The following is an 18,157-nucleotide window of genomic DNA, read 5'->3' as shown; positions in this document are numbered from 1 at the left end:
CTGACATTTAACGAGCGGCTCCCCGGCACTGAGTGATGGCAGGTGAAGGTCAGGACAATTTCCCCGATGCAGTAATGGCAGCTGTGAGCGGCGTCCCTCCCCTTTCCATTTCCTCTCCTCATGCTTCTGTACAGCGGCTATTACTCGTCTTATCAGCCCCCCAGGGCGCCCGCGAGATGATGTCTGCGCTGTCCACTCTTCCAGGTCGGACCCCTTGGTGATGGGCTGCAGCTTTAGCCACCTCATTGTTAGATTTAGACTTTTAACAGAAACGTGTATTGTGAAGTTTGCGAGTTATAGTAACAAACTTTCTTTTCCTTTTTTTTTTTGTTTTGGTTTGTTTGTTTGTTTTTTATCAGAAAAATATGAAATGCTGTAAAGGATTCAACAGCTTATTTTTTTTTTTCAAGCACCCCTGAACTGGGGCCAAAAAATATGTCTGTGCATAAAACTCTCTCAGTAAACGTTCATTCTGCAAAGAGAGATACTGCTTGCAGATGTTCTTTCCCACAATGCAACCAGATTTACACACAGGAAACTGTCAGGACCATAGTCATGACATCACACTGTGGGAGGGGTTTCACTACAGTATTAGCCATACTGTCCACTCAGATGATCTATAAAGATTTCTGGTGGGAAAGGGGAGTATTGGCTACTGATTGGGATGACGTTCTGAGGCTAAAGTTCCTCTTTAATCCCATGGTTGGCTTATTACCTTTGCAGAAGTGTCCTGGTGCTGCTCGTTGTCCTTGGGGTTCCCCATTCCCTGGTGGTCTACCGTTAAATATGAATCCAGGACGCTCCCCTTAGCGACGTAACACCATTCACAACTGTGTAGCCGCAACTTCCAAACTGCGCAAGCTCGGAGAAAGCAAGGTTTAAAGGACCTGAACTCTTGCACAGGACAGAAGGAAAACCTCATCTGTGACTAATCATAAGTTGTGGTTTGATCTCTCAGCTGTCAGCTGGCTGCCTCGGCAGAGAGCTATCTTGTAAACACAGTATGTTAACCCAATGTCTGCTTCTGTGAAAGCTGGAAGTACACACTGCAGATTGATTGCATGATTTGTATCAGCTGTAACAAATGTTTTTTTTATTATGCTGATGCTTATCTTTTATAGCAGAAAGGAAGTTCTGAGTTCAGGTCCCCTTTAAACAGCTTATTTTGTCCTGACGGGAGGGTAAGTATTCCCATTGCAAAAAGAGTTGACAAAAGAATTAGATGCAATGATGGTCGATGGAATGCCAATAATTTCTAACTTGCTTGAACATTTGTTATAGACTAGTGACCTAAGCCTGTTTAAAAACGGGCTTTATTCTGTCACCACCGCAACCGACAGCCACGCAACGCACCCGCCCGTTCGGCCGTCCCTCCTCGCCCCCTGGTCCATCTTGCGTCCTTTCCCAAAGACTGACAGTGCAGGACATGCGCAGTAGCGCAAAAGCACTGACACAGGGGCAGGACGCAGGGACACTTGCCTTTTTATATTACGTTAGATTATATGCATTCTAGAATTGTGCTAATCAGAATTCACAGTAAGTTCATTTGATTGGACCATTTGCAGCTTGCATGCAATAGCCTTTAGATTTGCGTGCAGGCGAGGATTGGCATCTCGGTGGACACCTGTGCTGAAGAGGATGAGGCTGGTGTCTGACCCCCCCCCCCCCCCCCCCCCATACATGCGGTCAGCTGGAGCTGTGACTGAATTCAGGCTGTTTGCTGTGTATATGTAGCTTTACATGCAGAATCTCGCTCTCCACTGGCCTCTATCAGTTCTTACAATGTCTTAATCTCTCCAGAGCCTCATGATTGCCTTCTGACAGCCGCGTAATGACTCTGACTGCCCTGCTGCTGCTGAAACAATTGGTCCTGCTGATGTGGGAAAGGTCCCCCCCCCCCTTTTCCTTCACATGTGGAAGGCTGCTCTTGTTTCCATGGAGATGGGCTGTAATGAATACTGGCCCCTCAGCTCACTGAGATCCAAGAGGACCTGTTTCTAATCCAGTCTACAAGCAGAGGCCCCAGTGGCATACACATAGAATTTTGTGAGGGCTGGAAAGCACCTTTGCATCATGTACTATAGCTTCAGGCACACTGATGGAGGGGCCTAATGTTAGGTGCAGGGCTGTGGAGTCGGTACAAAAACATCAGACTCCTCAGTTTTTGAAACCACCAACTCCAAATCCAACTCAGACTGCAGGTACCCAAAATGGCTCCGACTCCTCGACTCCAACTCCTTAGTTTAGTAGTTACCCGGACTGAGGATTTGGTACAAAAATCATCTGACTCCCGACTCCGGCTCCTCAGTTTATGAAACCACCGACTCCAACTCCACAGCCCTGGTTAGGTGTAGGTAGGGGGAGGGTTAGAAGTAGGTAGGGGGCTGGTGTGAGGTAGGCTAGAGTGGCATAACAATAGGGGATGCAGAGGTTTGCCACTGCACTGGGGCCCCTTGACCAGAGGGGCCCTCCCTCATCCATTGTATTAGCTTTTCAGTGGTGCTATGCTGCTAATGAAATCAAACCAATTAGAAAAGCACATGTAAGCAGTGAAGCATGTCGGTGGAGGCGCCCAAGCATAGTGTATCCTTGGGCGCCTCCACCGACGTGCTTCACTCGTATACTCAACACTTCTTTGAGGTGTCATCCTTATCCCTGGGGACACTGTCTGCTGGGGACCAGGACCATAGGAGGAGAGCGACCACCCAGATCCAGAGGATCTGAAACACCGAGCGGAAATGGTTATCTTTCCGCAGGCGTTTACGGTGGTTGCAGGATTGCAACCTACCTTTGTGAGTATAACTTATTCACAAACTTACATCTCCAATTATGCTAACAATACTGCACCATAAGGGCTCCCGGTCTCACCCTTTCTATAGGTTAAGGACAGCCCTCTCCATTGTGAAGGGAGCACCCGAGACCCACACAGATATACATGTAAGCAGTGGATGGTACAGGCCAATAATTGTCAGAAATCAATTCTAGTGAAAAAAAAACTCCATAATTTATCACAATGCTGCTAATGAACACCTGTATAAGTGTGTTGCATAGTGGTTATCCTTATCAAACCGTTTCCTAAAGCTGGCCACTAACGGTCCAATTTCTAGCGAAAAATCGTTTGAGTGATCAGAAATTCTGATCGGACGAAAAATCGTTCACTACACCATCAACTAACCAATCATTGCTTCCTATCTATCACGACCACCAAGAAAATCCAAATTTTCGTTCGACGAAAATTCATTCGGGCGACATTTTTTTCACTCGTTCATAATGGATTGTGTCCACCAATGGAGATTATTTACAACCAATCCGATCAGAATTTCTGATCGCTCGAACGATTTTTCGCTAGAAATTGGACAGTTAGTGGCCAGCTTTACTCTGATTACTTCTCCCTGATACTGCAGCTGTCCTTGGTAGGTTTTGGGGGCACATAACAAGTGTTTGGGGGCCCCATGTAAAACTTGCACTGGGGCCCCAAATTCCATACACTGGTCGATTTCAGCGATCGATTCTATGGAATCGATTGATCAGAAATCGATTCTATCAAATCTATTGATTTGCGGCAGATTTCGATCGATTTCGATTTGATCTATCAGGGTGGAAAATCTAGGGCCATCGATCAGCCAGCAGCAGATCGATGGCCCAAAGAGTTGCATTGGATCTAATGGTCCAATAATACATTTAGATCAATATTCAATAGAATTCAAATAGATTTCATTTTGCAATCTATTGGAAATCTGTTCCTAGTGTGTGACACACATCAGATTCCTGTCAGATTCGACTTCTATCTAGAAATCTATCAGATGGTCGAATCTGCTGCAAATCTATAAGTATATGGCCCCTTTAAGAATCTAGCGTGTGTACAGGAGGCCTCCAATGCTGTCTAAGGGTCTGGAGTGCTTGATTGGCTTTCCAACTTCCCAGATTGTACACTTGTGCTTGCTGAGCCCCCTCCTGTCTCTGGACAGGCACATTCTTCGCTCTTGGCCTCATTGCTGTGTAATAAAGAGAATTTTTGCAGTGCGCTTTTCCTTTAAGTGACCTTATTTGGCTTTAATACTTCAAGGGCAAAGTCCCCAGACTTGGTAACTCATAAGCAGGCCTTTATGGCGCTTTCTATTTTTCGCCGCACTGTAGTAAAGCAAGTACCTTCTTGATCTGACAAAGGTTTGGCGTTCACACCAGCAGGCAGAGCTCTCTATGCAGATTTCCAGCTTTCATTTGTTGCATTATCTTTTTCCTGTCTTGAAGTTTAAGCGCCCATTCACACTTGCAAAACGCTAGCGCTTTTGCTAGCGTTTTGGTCTGGAGATTGTTTTTTTTTGGGGGGGGGGGGGGGGGGGGGGGCGATTAACGCGAAAAAATGCGCACACACTTGGCGTTTTTTTTTTTTTTGCAATCTCGTTTAGCGCTTCTATAGCACTAAACGCGATTGCCGGGAAATCGCCTGAAAATGGTGCAGGATACAAATTTGTGTTTGCTGATTTGTGTTAATCGCCGGCGATTAATGCAAATCGCCCAAGTGAGAACGGGCTCATAGGATATTATGGCACGAGATGTGAAGGGGGGGCCTTCCTGTCGGGCATAAAATCAATTCTTTATTTTTATCTGGTAAACAAGTAATACGGATGCTAACCAGGCAATCATTTCTTGTTGATAAATGATCATTCCCCAGTTTACCTGACTCTTATTTGGTACACACAAAATTTGGTACACAAAAAGGAAGTTGCAGGGAATTTCCCCTCAGCCTGATTGGCTGAAGCCCCTTTCCCTCCTGTTTTCCCCACACCTCTGTTCCTCTCTGATTGGCCAGTATTTCTCATGCTGAGACAATACACTTTCTATAGTGAAGGGCGGGCAAATCAGACAGAGAAGACTAAGGGAGGAAATGACATTAGGATTATTATTATTATTATTATTATTATAATTTATTAGATTTATATAGCGCCAACATATTACGCAGCACTGTACAATAAATAGGATTACAGACAATATCTGGGGTGACAGAACAATACAGGTAACAAATCATAGATACAACAATACAGGTAATAGCAATAAGATACACAACACAATGCAGATAGTAGTACATACCAGATCATAAACTGGAGTGGTAGTGGTAAAAATTACCAGTTTCAAATTCTGGGTAAAGTGCACTCAGTCAAGTAAGATACACAAGGGGAGAGGGCCCTGCCAAAGGCTTACAATCTAGAGGATTGGCTTCACAATGGCCACAGTTAAAATGGGAAATGCTCAGTTTTTTTTTTAGTGTAGAAAAATCGCTAAAATCAAAACGTGGACAGTGCAATACATATGTTATATAATTAAAGTGAGTATTTAATTAAAGAGACTCTGAAGCGAGAATAAATCTCGCTTCAGAGCTCATAGTTAGAAGGGGCATGTGTGCCCCTGCTAAAACGCCGCTATCGCGCGGCTAAACTGGGGTCCCTTACCTTCAAAATCCCCTCCGTGCAGCGGCGGAGCGCTTCTGCATTGGGGCAGGGCTAACCGGGGGTGATGGGACCCCCGTTTAGCCGCGGGATAGCGGCGTTTTAGCAGGGGCACACGTGCCCCTGCTAACTATGAGCTCTGAAGCGAGATTTATTCTCGCTTCAGTGTCTCTTTAAGTTCCACTTTTAAGTGGACCTGAACTTCTTGCACAGGACAGAGAAATGCACCCTGAATGTATTTAGAGTTTAGCCTGTCTAATTCCCCCTCTTCAGTGACTAATCACAACTGTAATTTGATCTCTCAGCTGTGTCAGAGCAGCTTATTTGTAAACACAGGATGTTAATGTCTTCTTCCAAGAAAGCAGGAAGTACACACTGCAGATTTATTGCAGGATTTGTATCAGCTGTAGCAAAGAAATATTTTTCTTTAAAGATTATTATGCTGTTGCTTCTCTTTTAGAGCAGAAAGGGAGTTGTGAGTTCAGGTCCCCTTTAAGATGCTTTTTGTGTTGTTTAAATCCACTTTTGTTAGCCAGCTTATGTATTACAAATGAGAAAAAGTATGCGTTTCCGCTGAAAGGAAGTTTGAAAGTGATTTCGTCTGCCGTCTCTTTCGCCGCAGGTTTCCTTTAAGCCACGCTGGCGCTTATACGAGAGCGCAGTGATTACTTTAGAGAAGTGAATGTGACACCGGTCGCTGCTTGCGATGCAAATTACACAGTTTGAGCCGTTTCCGCGGCTGCTTCTCGGTGGCGGTTCATAAACACGGACGCGTTTCAATTGCTTTTCCCCCTCCGCGCAATTTCCAGGCTGCATAACTAACATTCTGTCGGGGAACCCTGGGAACTTGTGTGATTGTTGCTAAGCTTTCATCACAAAATACATTGTATATTGCAGGTGATCAGAAATCTCACCTCGGCCTTGTCTATACAGGTATGCCTATGTCTGAGGTGCTCAAAGTGTATGATGTAGACTCTTTGTGTGTAGGTCAGTGGTTGGAAGTGTGTGGCTATTGCGGACACTTGTGGTGGGGAAAAGCTTAACTTTTCAGGCTTGTAATTTTCTCTATCCCGGGATGTCAAACTGAAATACAGTGTGCCGAAACTGAACATTGAGAACACGTCATGGGCCAACCTCAATGTCTAGTGGCCACCCAACCCCCCCCCCCCCAACATTGTTCCCTGGTGTTTAGTGGCGCCCCTCCCACCCCCTGGATTCTAATGCCACTTCCCTCCCCTATACAGTTCCCATCTGTCTATTGCCACCTTCCCTTGCCTATACAGCTCCCTGGTGTCTAGTGCTTTCCCCCTCCCTCCCACATTTGGCTTCACTGGTGATCTAGAGCTTTACCTCCAATATAACATCCCTGGTGGTCTACAGTAGGCCAAACATAATGCAAAGTGTGGAAACCACTTGGGACCAACTTTGATCGCTCTGAGGGCCGGATTTGGCTCGCGGGCCATAAGCTTGACATGTATAGTATAAAAAAAAAAACCTGAAAGGGAAAAATGTGCCCCAAATGATTACTGAGACTTCCTCCACCCCCTTCTACCTCGCCGTACCAGTGCTGGGGGACACCCCTCGCCCCAACCTCTTGCGCGAGGGCAGTGCAGCTGTGCTCTTTCACAGATGGTAGCGCAGCTGTGAACTTCCAGAAGGTCCCGGCGTCCAGTGGTGGTCTGGAGCTGGACTTTGGAAGCATCTGGGGGATCCGGGGCTTCCAATCCCACCCACATCCCACAGTGAAGCTTGTCTGCTACCCTGCTTGCACTGAGTTTTTAGTGTATATTCACACTATCAATTGACAAAGTGTATTGATAGAGCAGGTGGCAGCAAGAGATTAGGACGTGTGAACGTTTGTGTGTGTGTGACTGCAATCCTCAACAGTACAGTGCAGTTGGAACTGTCTCATGCTCCCTGTCACCTCCTTTCAACCAAAAAGATGGCTGCCCCCATGAAATCACAAATGTTTGCCTGTTCTTTGAAAACCCGGTGGGTAAGAGATTATATTACCTATCTATTTTAATTAACATAACTAATGTAACTTAATGACACGATGTTTGTTTAGTCTGAAGTTCCCCTTTAACATAAAAGTGGCTATCCTTAAGGTGGCCACTAACGATACAATCTGTTTCATCCAATTCTACCAAATCTATGTAGTATACGGGCACACTGAGTGAATGTATTGTATGGATAATTTAAGCAGTTACCTTATATTACATAGAAATGGTAAGATTGGATAAAAAAGATTGGATCGTTAGTGGCCAGCTTTAGTCATTTACTCCATTTTACTATATATGTCATTACAGTGCCTTTTTAAGTGTTCTTTAAACAGAATATCGCCTAGCATAATATTCAGTAGCATTTTGTTTCTTTACGGTTTTCTTTATTGTCCATACAGTAATCCTACTTGCTTTTGTCCCAAAGTACTGTAATGTCATCTGTGTAAAAACACAAGTCCCCCCAGCATACAATACTGTCATTGTAATGGAGGTGATATATCAAATTCATTCAGAAAATTCTTACAGTGAGGAAAACTTTCTCTCCTCTTCTTACTGCCACGCTGAATCCTGGAAAAAGAAAAGCATTTAGCAGCGGCTAAACGTGGTGCCCGCAGAAGCCCCCGTGAATCGGCTGGTATTAGAACTGCTGGTATTTTCCCTTTCTTATTTGTATAAGCGAGTCAGTGTGAGAGACGGTTTATAGAGTTTTAGTAGTTGTAAATGACAAATGTTTTCACAATTTAAAGTGCACCTGAACTCTTGCACAGGACAGAAGGAAAACAGAGACATGCACCTTGTGTGTATTTAGAGAGTTTAGCCTGTCTAATTCCCCCTCATCTGTGACTAATCGCAACTGTAATTTGAGCTCTCCCATGTGTCAACTGACTGCCACGGCAGAGCAGCTAATTTGTAAACACAGGATGTTAACCCTATGTCTGCATCCATGGAAGAAGAGACGCTGCAAATTTATTGCAGGATTTGTATCAGCTGTAACATAGATTTTTTTTTTTTCCTTTTAAAGGTTATTATGCTGATGTTTATCTTTTCGAGCAGAGAGGAAGTTCTGAGTTCAGGTCCATTTTAATGACCTGTGATACTTCGGAGTCACCCTTTAGTAGCTGGAGGCAGCATGCCTATGCCTCATGTCAGGTGCAGCACACTAGTAGACTGCCTGTAATGTGCGTGGGGCCTGCTGTGACGTCTCTATATTGCCGCTGTTGGCCGATGAGAGGGACTTGCTCCTGCTCATGTTCTGGAAGAGATTAATACTGCTGGGTTATGATAGCAGGGACCTCGCACAGACTTCATCCCTGGTTAAACTCCCCACTTACCAAACTAGTGTAAAAAAGTGATTGATGGCCCCAGACTCTTCCTGACTGTAAAAACGGTTCGCCGCTGTCCTTGAGTGTGTTTGATGGGTAATCGGCAAGCCTTTTATAAGAATTACAGCTAGTGGCTTGACAGCTGAAAATAAAATAGCTGCTAGCTCTGTCCTGAGCCTTATTTCACTGTCTTCCTGGCACCCGGGTGGTTGTGTTTAGTAAACGTGTTCTTTTAACCCTCATGCCGTGTCGGTGAAGGCTTCTGCGCCACTTAAAGGAGAACTCTTTAAAGCGTCACGGCATTAAAAAGTGCTTCTAGAATAAGACAGCACTTGTCATGTCTGGCTCTGTCTTAGGGCATGTTCACACTGCAAGAGCTTTTTAAGCACTAGTGATTTGAAAAGCTCTCGCTAATGCAATGCTATGGAGCGTTTTTACAAAATCACGTTGCTCTAGTGAGAACACTCACATAGAATAACATTAGCAAGAGCTTTTACAATCACAGATTTGAAAGATAGGAGGCGCCCAATTGGAGAATTTGTGATTAAAAAGAGAATACGCTCTATATCTAGAGACACGTATTCTTTATAGATTAGAATATAGTCAAAACGAGATTGAATATAATTACTTTTATTAAATGCGAACAGCAGCTGTTCGCATTTAATAAATGAAATTATATTCAATCTCGTTTTGACTATATTCTAATCTATAAAGAATACATGTCTCTAGATATAGAGCGTATTCTCTTTTTAATCACACAAATTCTCCAATTGGGCGCCTCCTATATTTCAAATCAGTTGTACCCTACTTAGGGCTTTTGTCCTCGCTAGAACAGCGAATCAAATATTTTTTCATTTGGAGTTGCGACCGACACCCAGCAAGAAAAGGTTGAGTGGGGACGGCACTTCCCCATCTGCGCAAACGAGTGGTTGCCTCCTCGAAACAACCCATCCTTGTGAGTATAATACCAGAGTTGCCTCACCCTAAACCTAGCTAGACGGTATTACACCAGATCGGGATCCCGATGGCTGGGTGTTTTTTGTTGGTTTCTTTTACAATCACAGAGCGCTCAGAAAAGCTCTTGTAGTGATAAGAAGCCTTTAATGCTGCCAGAATCGGGGATCTCTAGGTGAATAAATCCTGCATGGCAGTAATTCACTATACAGGTGACACTCCGCCGACTTCCTACCCTTTGGGGGGAAAAAAAAAACGGTTGTGGCATCATGTTTATCTTCAAAAAGCTCTGGCTACCTGCACCTGTGCTGCTGTGGCCTGCCCCCAGCTCGGCAGCTGCTGCCTAATTGGTGGCTGCTGACCTGGAGGCGGACACGAGGTGGAAATTTCGGAGAACGACAGAAGACTTAATGTGGCCACTAACGGTCCAAATTCTAGTGAAAAATCGTTAGAGCGATCAGAAATTATGATCGGTTTGGTTGTAAATAATCTCCATTGGTGGACATAATCGATAAGGAATGAGTGAAAAAAAAGTCGTCCGAATGTATTTTCGTCGAACCAAAATTTGGATTTTCTTGTTGGTTGTGACAGGAAGCAAAGATCGGTTCGTTGATGGTGTAGTGAACAATGTATTACAATATTTCACTTCCGATCAGAATTTCTGATCGCTCGAACGACTTTTCGCTAGAAATTGGACAGTTAGTGGCCAGCTTTAGGATAAATGGCTGCAATTGCACTGCTCAGGTGGGGGGGGTGGGGTGGGGGGGGGGGGGGGAGGTTTTGCAATCAGGTAAGTAACCCTGAGACCTTCTCACGCCTGCAGCATTAAATGACAGGCTCTGTTTTTTATACTGGAAGTAGAAATCGATAGCTGTGAAATCGGTAGTGCAAGTTATGTATTTCATGGCCAATGGGCATGACGTGTGCGCACAGAGGTGCACCTTATTGATAGTGCTCATGGTTTTGTGTATGATCGGTAGTGCAAGTGTCGCCCGATTGGTTCTCGTCCAAAATTGATCGGACAAGATGGAAAAATTTGCTTGCATGCTGGCGGGATGGTGAGCACGTTACTAGCGGAGTTTGATTTGGTGACAATCGATGCAGAATAGCGGCAGTACTCTTGCTGGTGGGTGTCTGGTGGTTTAACTTCAAGCCGCGGGTCGCCTCCTTCCTGTGTCCCTCTTTATTTCAGTGTCATGTGATACAAGTCAAAGTTCAAACACTAGAGGTCCAGCAGCATACACGCAGGCAGCATACACGTGGGTGCTCTAGTTTTTGAACTCTAGCTTGTCACATGGCCAGGAAGAGTAGAGGATGATACACTGAGGAGACACCACATGAGGTTAAAGCACCTGACCCAGGAGGACACTCACTACCCGGACCGGTGAGAGCGCTGCTGCAGGCCGGGGGGAGCACAGATGGGAGGCCTGGGGGTGGATTTCATCCTGAAATCAATTCAAAATCTCTGGACAGCCAAATGGATCCCTCTCTGATCAGATTTGATCTGATGGTCAATCTGGTGGCCATCTATTCAAAAGTGATTCAGAGGAACTGATTTACATTCCGGGGCCAGTGACCTAAAATATTAGCAGCCCAGGAGCAGCAGAACAAGCAAGCAATAGCTCTGTGAGGGTGTGTGTACGAGGGGGCCTCAGATCTCTTCATGGGGGGCACCATCAGTAATGCATGGTTGCTGCACTATGAAGGAGAAATTTGGTCCTGATGTAGAAATCTTGCTGTAATTTCACACATTCCGTGTAATGAGGGAATTTCGGGCAGCCTGTGTCTTATTCCCATCTGTGAGGTGACATATGTTCAGGGAAATCCAGGAAGCGGCCTGTGACAGAGACTGCAGTGTAATTTTCTGCTCTCTTCTCCTCTGTCAGGGAAGTTATCCTGGCTGCACACGCAATGCATGCGGGGCTCCAGCACCTTCCTGTTCCCCGCCACCGCTTCCCCAGACTCCATCTGATGCTATTAATTTCCCTCGCCTAATGGAATTTCATGCTTCCACTCCAGTCACTCTTATCTCCATGCTCGCCCGTCCACCAGCCAAATAGATGCTTAATGCTCTGCTCCTTGGAATTAATAGGACGGGATGAACGAGCCTCTATCTGCCTTCTCTTTTCATTTATCCTGAAATAAAAATCTAAATTTATGTATATAGAGGAAGTTCTTCCCAGCTAGACTGAGTGAAAAGTGTTGGGCAATTGAGAAGTGAGACGTTAAAAAAATAAAAAAGATCAATAAATAATTGATACTTTCCATGTAATTTGTTTGTTTGATCCACTGTGAGCCTGCAGGTAATCATCTTTAGGGCCCTTTACCACTAGCAATCGCTAGCGTTCACGCTGAACGCTAGCGATTGCTGAATCGCAATTACCGGCGATTCCCCGACGTTCACGGCCGCGATTTTGCTATGCTATGCACTGCATAGCAAAATCGCCGCAATTATCGCTCCGCCGCGCGTTCGCGGTCCCCGCAAAAACGAATCGCGGTAGTGGAAATGACCTACCGCAATTCCCATGTTAAAAAGCAAACCGTAGCGATTGTAAAATCGCTAGCGGTTTGCGTTTTTGCGATTCAGCCAGCGCAAACGCGCTGGTGGAAAAGGGCCCTTACTGTTGACAGAGATGAAAAAAACAGACAGCACAAACTGCCATTATCTATAAGCACACCCACTAATATTGCTATAGGCTCAAAGGTTTTTTGCATGGCAGTAAGGAACAGCTGTTATTTCCCACAATGCTACGTGGTTCTTAGGGCAATGGCCCTGGCAATTTCCTGCCTGACATTACACTGTGGGAGGGGTTTCACCGCAATATCAGCCATACAGACGTCCCTGGTTATCTATTTGGGACAGTATGGAGGAGAAAGTGGGTTGGCACTACTGTGAGAGCGGGCGTCCTGCGGTGATCCTTCACTTATCCCACTTCCAGCTAAGCGTGCTCTGGTGGAAAGACGTATATAAGGTTGCAGAAGAGGCAGAGCAAAACAGAAACCGGCACTGCTGAAAGCTGTGTTTAATAAATATTGTTGGTTGCAGTACAAAAAGCGTGCAATAGTACAAGTTGCTGTCGCTACAGTATGGAGTATTGTTGCAAAAATAAAGTGGGATACCTTGTGCAGTGGGTGCTGGGTGGTGTTAAGCCTGACGGCCGTTTCGCGCACGTCTGCGCATCTACGGAGGCTGCCACCTTATCTATTTGGGAAAAGGTAAAGATTACTCCTGGGAAAGGGGCTATCCGCTACTGACTGGGATGAAGTTCAATCCTTGGTTAAAGTTCCTTTTTAAGTTGGATAACTTCTGAACGTGCAATTATTGGCATATATAGGAATTTGGATGGGAGGAAAGCAGTGGACCGAGGGCACAGAATAAGGACTGGGAAGGCTCTATGGCAGAGGTGCCAACACCTTTTCAGCTTGAGAGCTACTTTGAGAATAAGCAAGTCCAAATTTTCCTATGTACAATTTTAGAAGCACAATTGTGTATTCAGAATGGAAAATGTAGTTCCATAAAGTCCTTTGCGATCTACCGGTAGATTGCAATGTACGCAACGGGCACTCCTGCTCTATGGCATCCACTGCCTTTCCTCTACATGGGTAGGTAAGTATCTAACTCTTCTTTTGTCAATGTCTCGATAGTATTGGTTCAGTAGAAATTTCGATCTTACATCCAGACGATTGCCATCGCACAGCCACCTATAGCAGCTTACCTGGAGCTGATATGGTGCATTTGTACCTGCGTGTGCCACGTAAATGACTGTTCAAGCTTTTTTTATTTTATTTTTTTTGTGGGGGGGTTGCTCAGTTTCTCTGAGCTCACGGACCATATCCCTCTTACCTCTAGTTCCCTTTAAAGCCCACATAAAATGAGAGGTATATGGAGGCTGCCATGTTTATTTCCCTTTAAGCAATACCAGTTGCCTGGCTGTCCTGCTGACCCTCTGCCTCTAATGTTGGGTAAACACTATGAGATTTTCTGGCCGATTTACTGTCAGATCGATTATTTCCAACATGTCCGATCTGCTTTCTGATCGATTTCCGAGCAATTTCCGTTAACTTTAAATCGATCGGAAAATGCTCGGAAATCGATCGGAAAGCAAATCTGACATGTTGGAAATCGATCTGACAGTAAATCAGCTAGAAAATGTCAGTGTGTACCCAGCATTATACTTTCAGCCATGACCCTGAACAAGCATGCAGCAGATCAGGTGTTTTTGACATTATTGGCAGATCTGACAGATTAGCTGCATGCTTGTCTCTGATGTTATTCAGACACTACTGCAGCCAAACAGACCAGCAGGGCTGCCAGGCAACCGGTATTGTTTAAAAGGAAATAAACATGGCAGCCCCCATAGTCTTCTCAATTCAGTTGTCCTTTAGGCTACTTTCACACCAAGACGTTGCGTTTTAGGGGACGTTAAGATCGCATAACGTGCCCCTAACGCAACGCGTGGTGGTGTTGAAGTTGGAAGTCAGATTAAGCTGTGTTATGCAGCTCTCAAAGCAGCCGCTCCAGGTTAGTGATAGGAAGACCGGATCTTTTTAAGGATTTGGATCATTTGAATCGGATCATTGAAAAGATCCGGATCTTTGAACCAAATCATTTGAATCATTTTACTAGGGAAGCAGACTGGGTGAAATGACTAGCAGGACAGGACTTTCCCTGCACTGTACATTCTGTATGTTCCTGTTTCTTCCAGACAGACATCCACTGTGAACCGAATCTTTCATTGTCGTGATCCAGATGATTCGACTCACAAAAAAGATCCGGATCAAATGAACGATTCGTTCATGATCCGGAAAACACTACAGTCCTACCACGAGTCTCTGCAGTGCAGTGAATATTAATTAGCCATGTGGCTGGCCGCAGAGGAGGAGGGGAGACCTCCTCCTCCTACATTACTGAGCATGTGCAAGCAGTATAACGTACAGCATGCAGCACTTTGTTTAAACGTGCTGCGTTACTATGTAACGCAACGTGTGCACTGTGAACAGCACATTGATTTTACAGTGCTGTGAGTTAGGCTGCGTTACTGGCTGCTGTAACGTGGGACTTAAACGTCTCAATGTGAAACCAGCCTAAAGCTAAGAGAATTATGATGTGTTGGCATTCTTTTCAGCACCCATATTGGTCAAGAGAGGTCTTCTTTGCCTTTGAATAAAAGATTTCATTATAGCGCTCTGTTTAATGGATTGCAACAGATACCTTTCCTCTCTCCCTGCAGTATAACTATATAATTATAGGAAACTCTTCCCGCTGAGAGCTTGTCCTTTTTACACGGTAAGGTCAGCAATGCAGCTGTTAGAATAAAATGCATCGTCCCTTAGCAGATTCTGTGCCTTAACATGGTTCGGCTAATAAATAATCCCCAGAAATGTGCAGGAGTTAAAAGAAATGTGTGATATCATCATATACAATGGTTGTTATCCATTCTTATAATAGGAGGTGAGAGTTACAAACTGCGTAAAGAACAAATGGAGGCTATAACAATGGGGGATAGAGGGTTAGGGCTCTTTCACATTAGACAACGTGTGCAGGAGCCGTCCTCCTGCACGCGTTGTCTGCCTGCGGCGTGTTGTCGGGTATTTGCGGTGCGACGCAATCAGCGGTGGTAGCTGGTAATTAAACCCGACGGAAAACGCCGGCTCGCGGGTGCTTTGTATGAAAAACTGCGCCCGGGTGCATCGGAACCGCAACGCATCGAAACGCAGCGTCTGGTGTGAAAGGTAACATGAAAGTCTATGGACTTTCATCTTACCTTGGTTAACGCAAACGGCTGCCGTTTGCGTTAACGCACAAAATCTGCCCTAATGTGAAAGGGCCCGCTGGCTGAATCGCAAAACCGCAAACCGCTAGCGATTTCACAATCGCTACGGTTTGCTTTTTAACATAGGAATCGCGGTAGGTCATTTGCACTACCGCGATTCGCTTTTGTCGGGAACGCGAACGCGCGGCGGAGCGATAATTGCCGCGATTTTGCTATGCAGTGCATAGCATAGCAAAATCGCGGCCGCAAACGTCGGGGGAATCGCCGGTTTTGCGATTCAGCAATCGCTAGCGTTCAGCATGAACGCTAGCGATTGCAGGTGGAAAAGGGCCCTTAGAGATGGTCAGGGAGATGCAGATACTTTGCATGCAAATTTGTATGCGGTTTGGAACTGGCCCAATCAAAATTGGCAGGAATAGCATTTAATTTGCCCATTTTCCAAGCTGATTAACGTTTATTTTGCATGAAAGTTTTAATTTTTTCCACTCTCAATAAACATTGCTTAAGGCTCAGACACACTGTAAGCGCTTTTCTGAGCGCTTTCCGATCATCAGCGCTTTTTAAAAAAATTGCTACCGATCTCTTCCAATCATTAAAATCGTGGCGATCATGTAAAAATGTATGGGATCGTGGCGATTTTAATGCAAGTAAATGGGAGTGATTTTTTTTTTTTTTTTGGTTAAAAGCGCTCAAAAAGCGCTGATAACCTGAAGGCGCTCAGAAAAGCGCGTATGGTGTGTCTGAGTCCTTAAAGGAAACTGGAGCCGCCTCCATCTTCCTCCAGCCTCATGTGCACGGATCGCTCTCACTCCGCCGTCCTTAGTCTTCTCCCTCTTCGGTATCCGATCCCGTAACTTCAGCCTGTCGCGGGCAGTCTGTGCAAGAGAAGTGCGCCCTCTACGCAGCTCCCGTAGATAAACGTAGAGGGCGCACTCCTCTTGTGTCAGACTGGCCGCGACTGGAGGAAGTTACAGGACCCGGTACAGAAAAAGAAGACTGAGGACGGCGGCGCGGGAGTGATCCGTGCGGATGGGGCTGGAGGAAGCCTCTGGTATGTATAAAACTTTTAGTTGACCTCGTCTCTGGTACATTTTAAAGTGAACCAGAGACTAAGCACCCTCATGTATTTTACCATATATGTCAGTGGGAACATTAGAGAAACACCTACCCTGCTCTCTGTTTCAGAGCCAGAAGGCGGCAGGCTTGAGCTTAAAAAGACATCCAAGAAGACAGACTCAGCTGAAATGATTCCTGAGCAAAGCCAGACTGAATGCTCAGCCAGGGATTTTATCAGAGCTGATAAGAAGCAGGCTGAACAGTGAAGAATAAAACAGAGCAGAGTAGGGTTTTCTCTAATGTTACTACTGATATATATGGTAAAATTCAGGCGGGTGCTTCGTCTCTGGTTCACTTTAAAGAGGAACTATAGTGAAAATGGCATATTGAATAAAAATGCTTATTTTTATTTTTTTAGTCATTTATAAATGACTTAGGCCTCAATTCACTAAACTTATCTCCTGTCTTTAATAACTCTTCTAGAGTTGTTACCATTGTGATAAGGCATGTAGTATTCAGGAAACATTTTACCTCAGGCAAGCCTAAAGTTAACTCTTCTGTCTTTAAATTAACTCTCCAATCCTTAAAATAACTCCAGAGTTAAAGACAGGCTGTTAATTAGCTGCATGTGAAAATAACTACAGAGGAGGTAAATTAACTACAGGAGAGGTAACTTAAGGAATGAAGAGGTAAGATAACTCTCTCACGTGTGGAGGTAAGTTTTCTCTTGCCTTATTATCTCTAGCATGATCTTAGTGAATTGAGGCCTTAGTCAGTGGTTGCCTGTTGTAAAATCTTTCCTCCCCCTGATTTACATTCTGAAATGTATGACTGGTGGTGACATCTTTACTGCTGGCAGGTGAGCTGTGTGGAATGATGGTTACTGAGCGTTCTATTCACAGAGGGAGATATTGCTTGCTTTGCAAAAGCTGTTCTTTCCCACAATGCAATAAGATTCACAGATGGCATACTGTCAGGACCATGGTCATGACATCACACTGTGGGAGGGGTTTCACCACAATATCAGCTATACAGGTGATGATGATATATTAGATATATGATGATAGATAATAGATGATCATCTATTAGAGAAAAGGAACATATTTCTCATGGGAAAGGGGGTATCCGATACGGATTGGAATGAGGTTTAATCTTTGGTTAAAGTTCCTCTTGAAGCAACATTGAGGGAAGCAGGGGTTGGACAATTTAGGAAACAGTCTATATATGTAGAGTTTGCAGCAATTTCCAGCTGGATAATAGTAAAGGATAGTTACTTCTGTTTTTAAAGCGGACCTCCTGTGTACAAATAAAACCCAAGCCGGTGGAAAAAGGTTTAGAAACTAACCATTCGTGCCTAAAATACAGGTTTTGCTAAATTGCCACACCCACTTTCTGCAAAACTGCCACGGCCCTTTTCTGCCTTTGCAAAGATTGTTGGTAGGAGGTGCCTCAAAAAGCAGGTGTGGCTAGAGAGCGAACACAGTGAATCCAGCGCAGGAGACTTGGGCGCTCAGGGAGTAACTTCGGCGGCGTCAGAAGACGGAGCTGAAGTTACTTTTACAACACAATAATTCGGCTTCCAGCAATTATTTCCCCACCAT

The 18,157-nt window shown here is 44.9% G+C and overlaps 1 protein-coding gene across 1 annotated transcript in view; it reads left to right on the top strand.

Moving 5' to 3' along the window:
- The window catches only part of EIF3H (eukaryotic translation initiation factor 3 subunit H), a 157,317-nt gene that overhangs the window by 29,017 nt on the left and 110,143 nt on the right, over positions 1-18,157 (top strand). The gene's annotated exons all lie outside the window — the stretch shown is intronic.

This window comes from Hyperolius riggenbachi, chromosome 5 (assembly GCF_040937935.1).
Source record: "Hyperolius riggenbachi isolate aHypRig1 chromosome 5, aHypRig1.pri, whole genome shotgun sequence".
Lineage (NCBI taxonomy): Eukaryota > Metazoa > Chordata > Amphibia > Anura > Hyperoliidae > Hyperolius > Hyperolius riggenbachi.
This window is presented reverse-complemented; position numbering and strand designations above follow the sequence as displayed.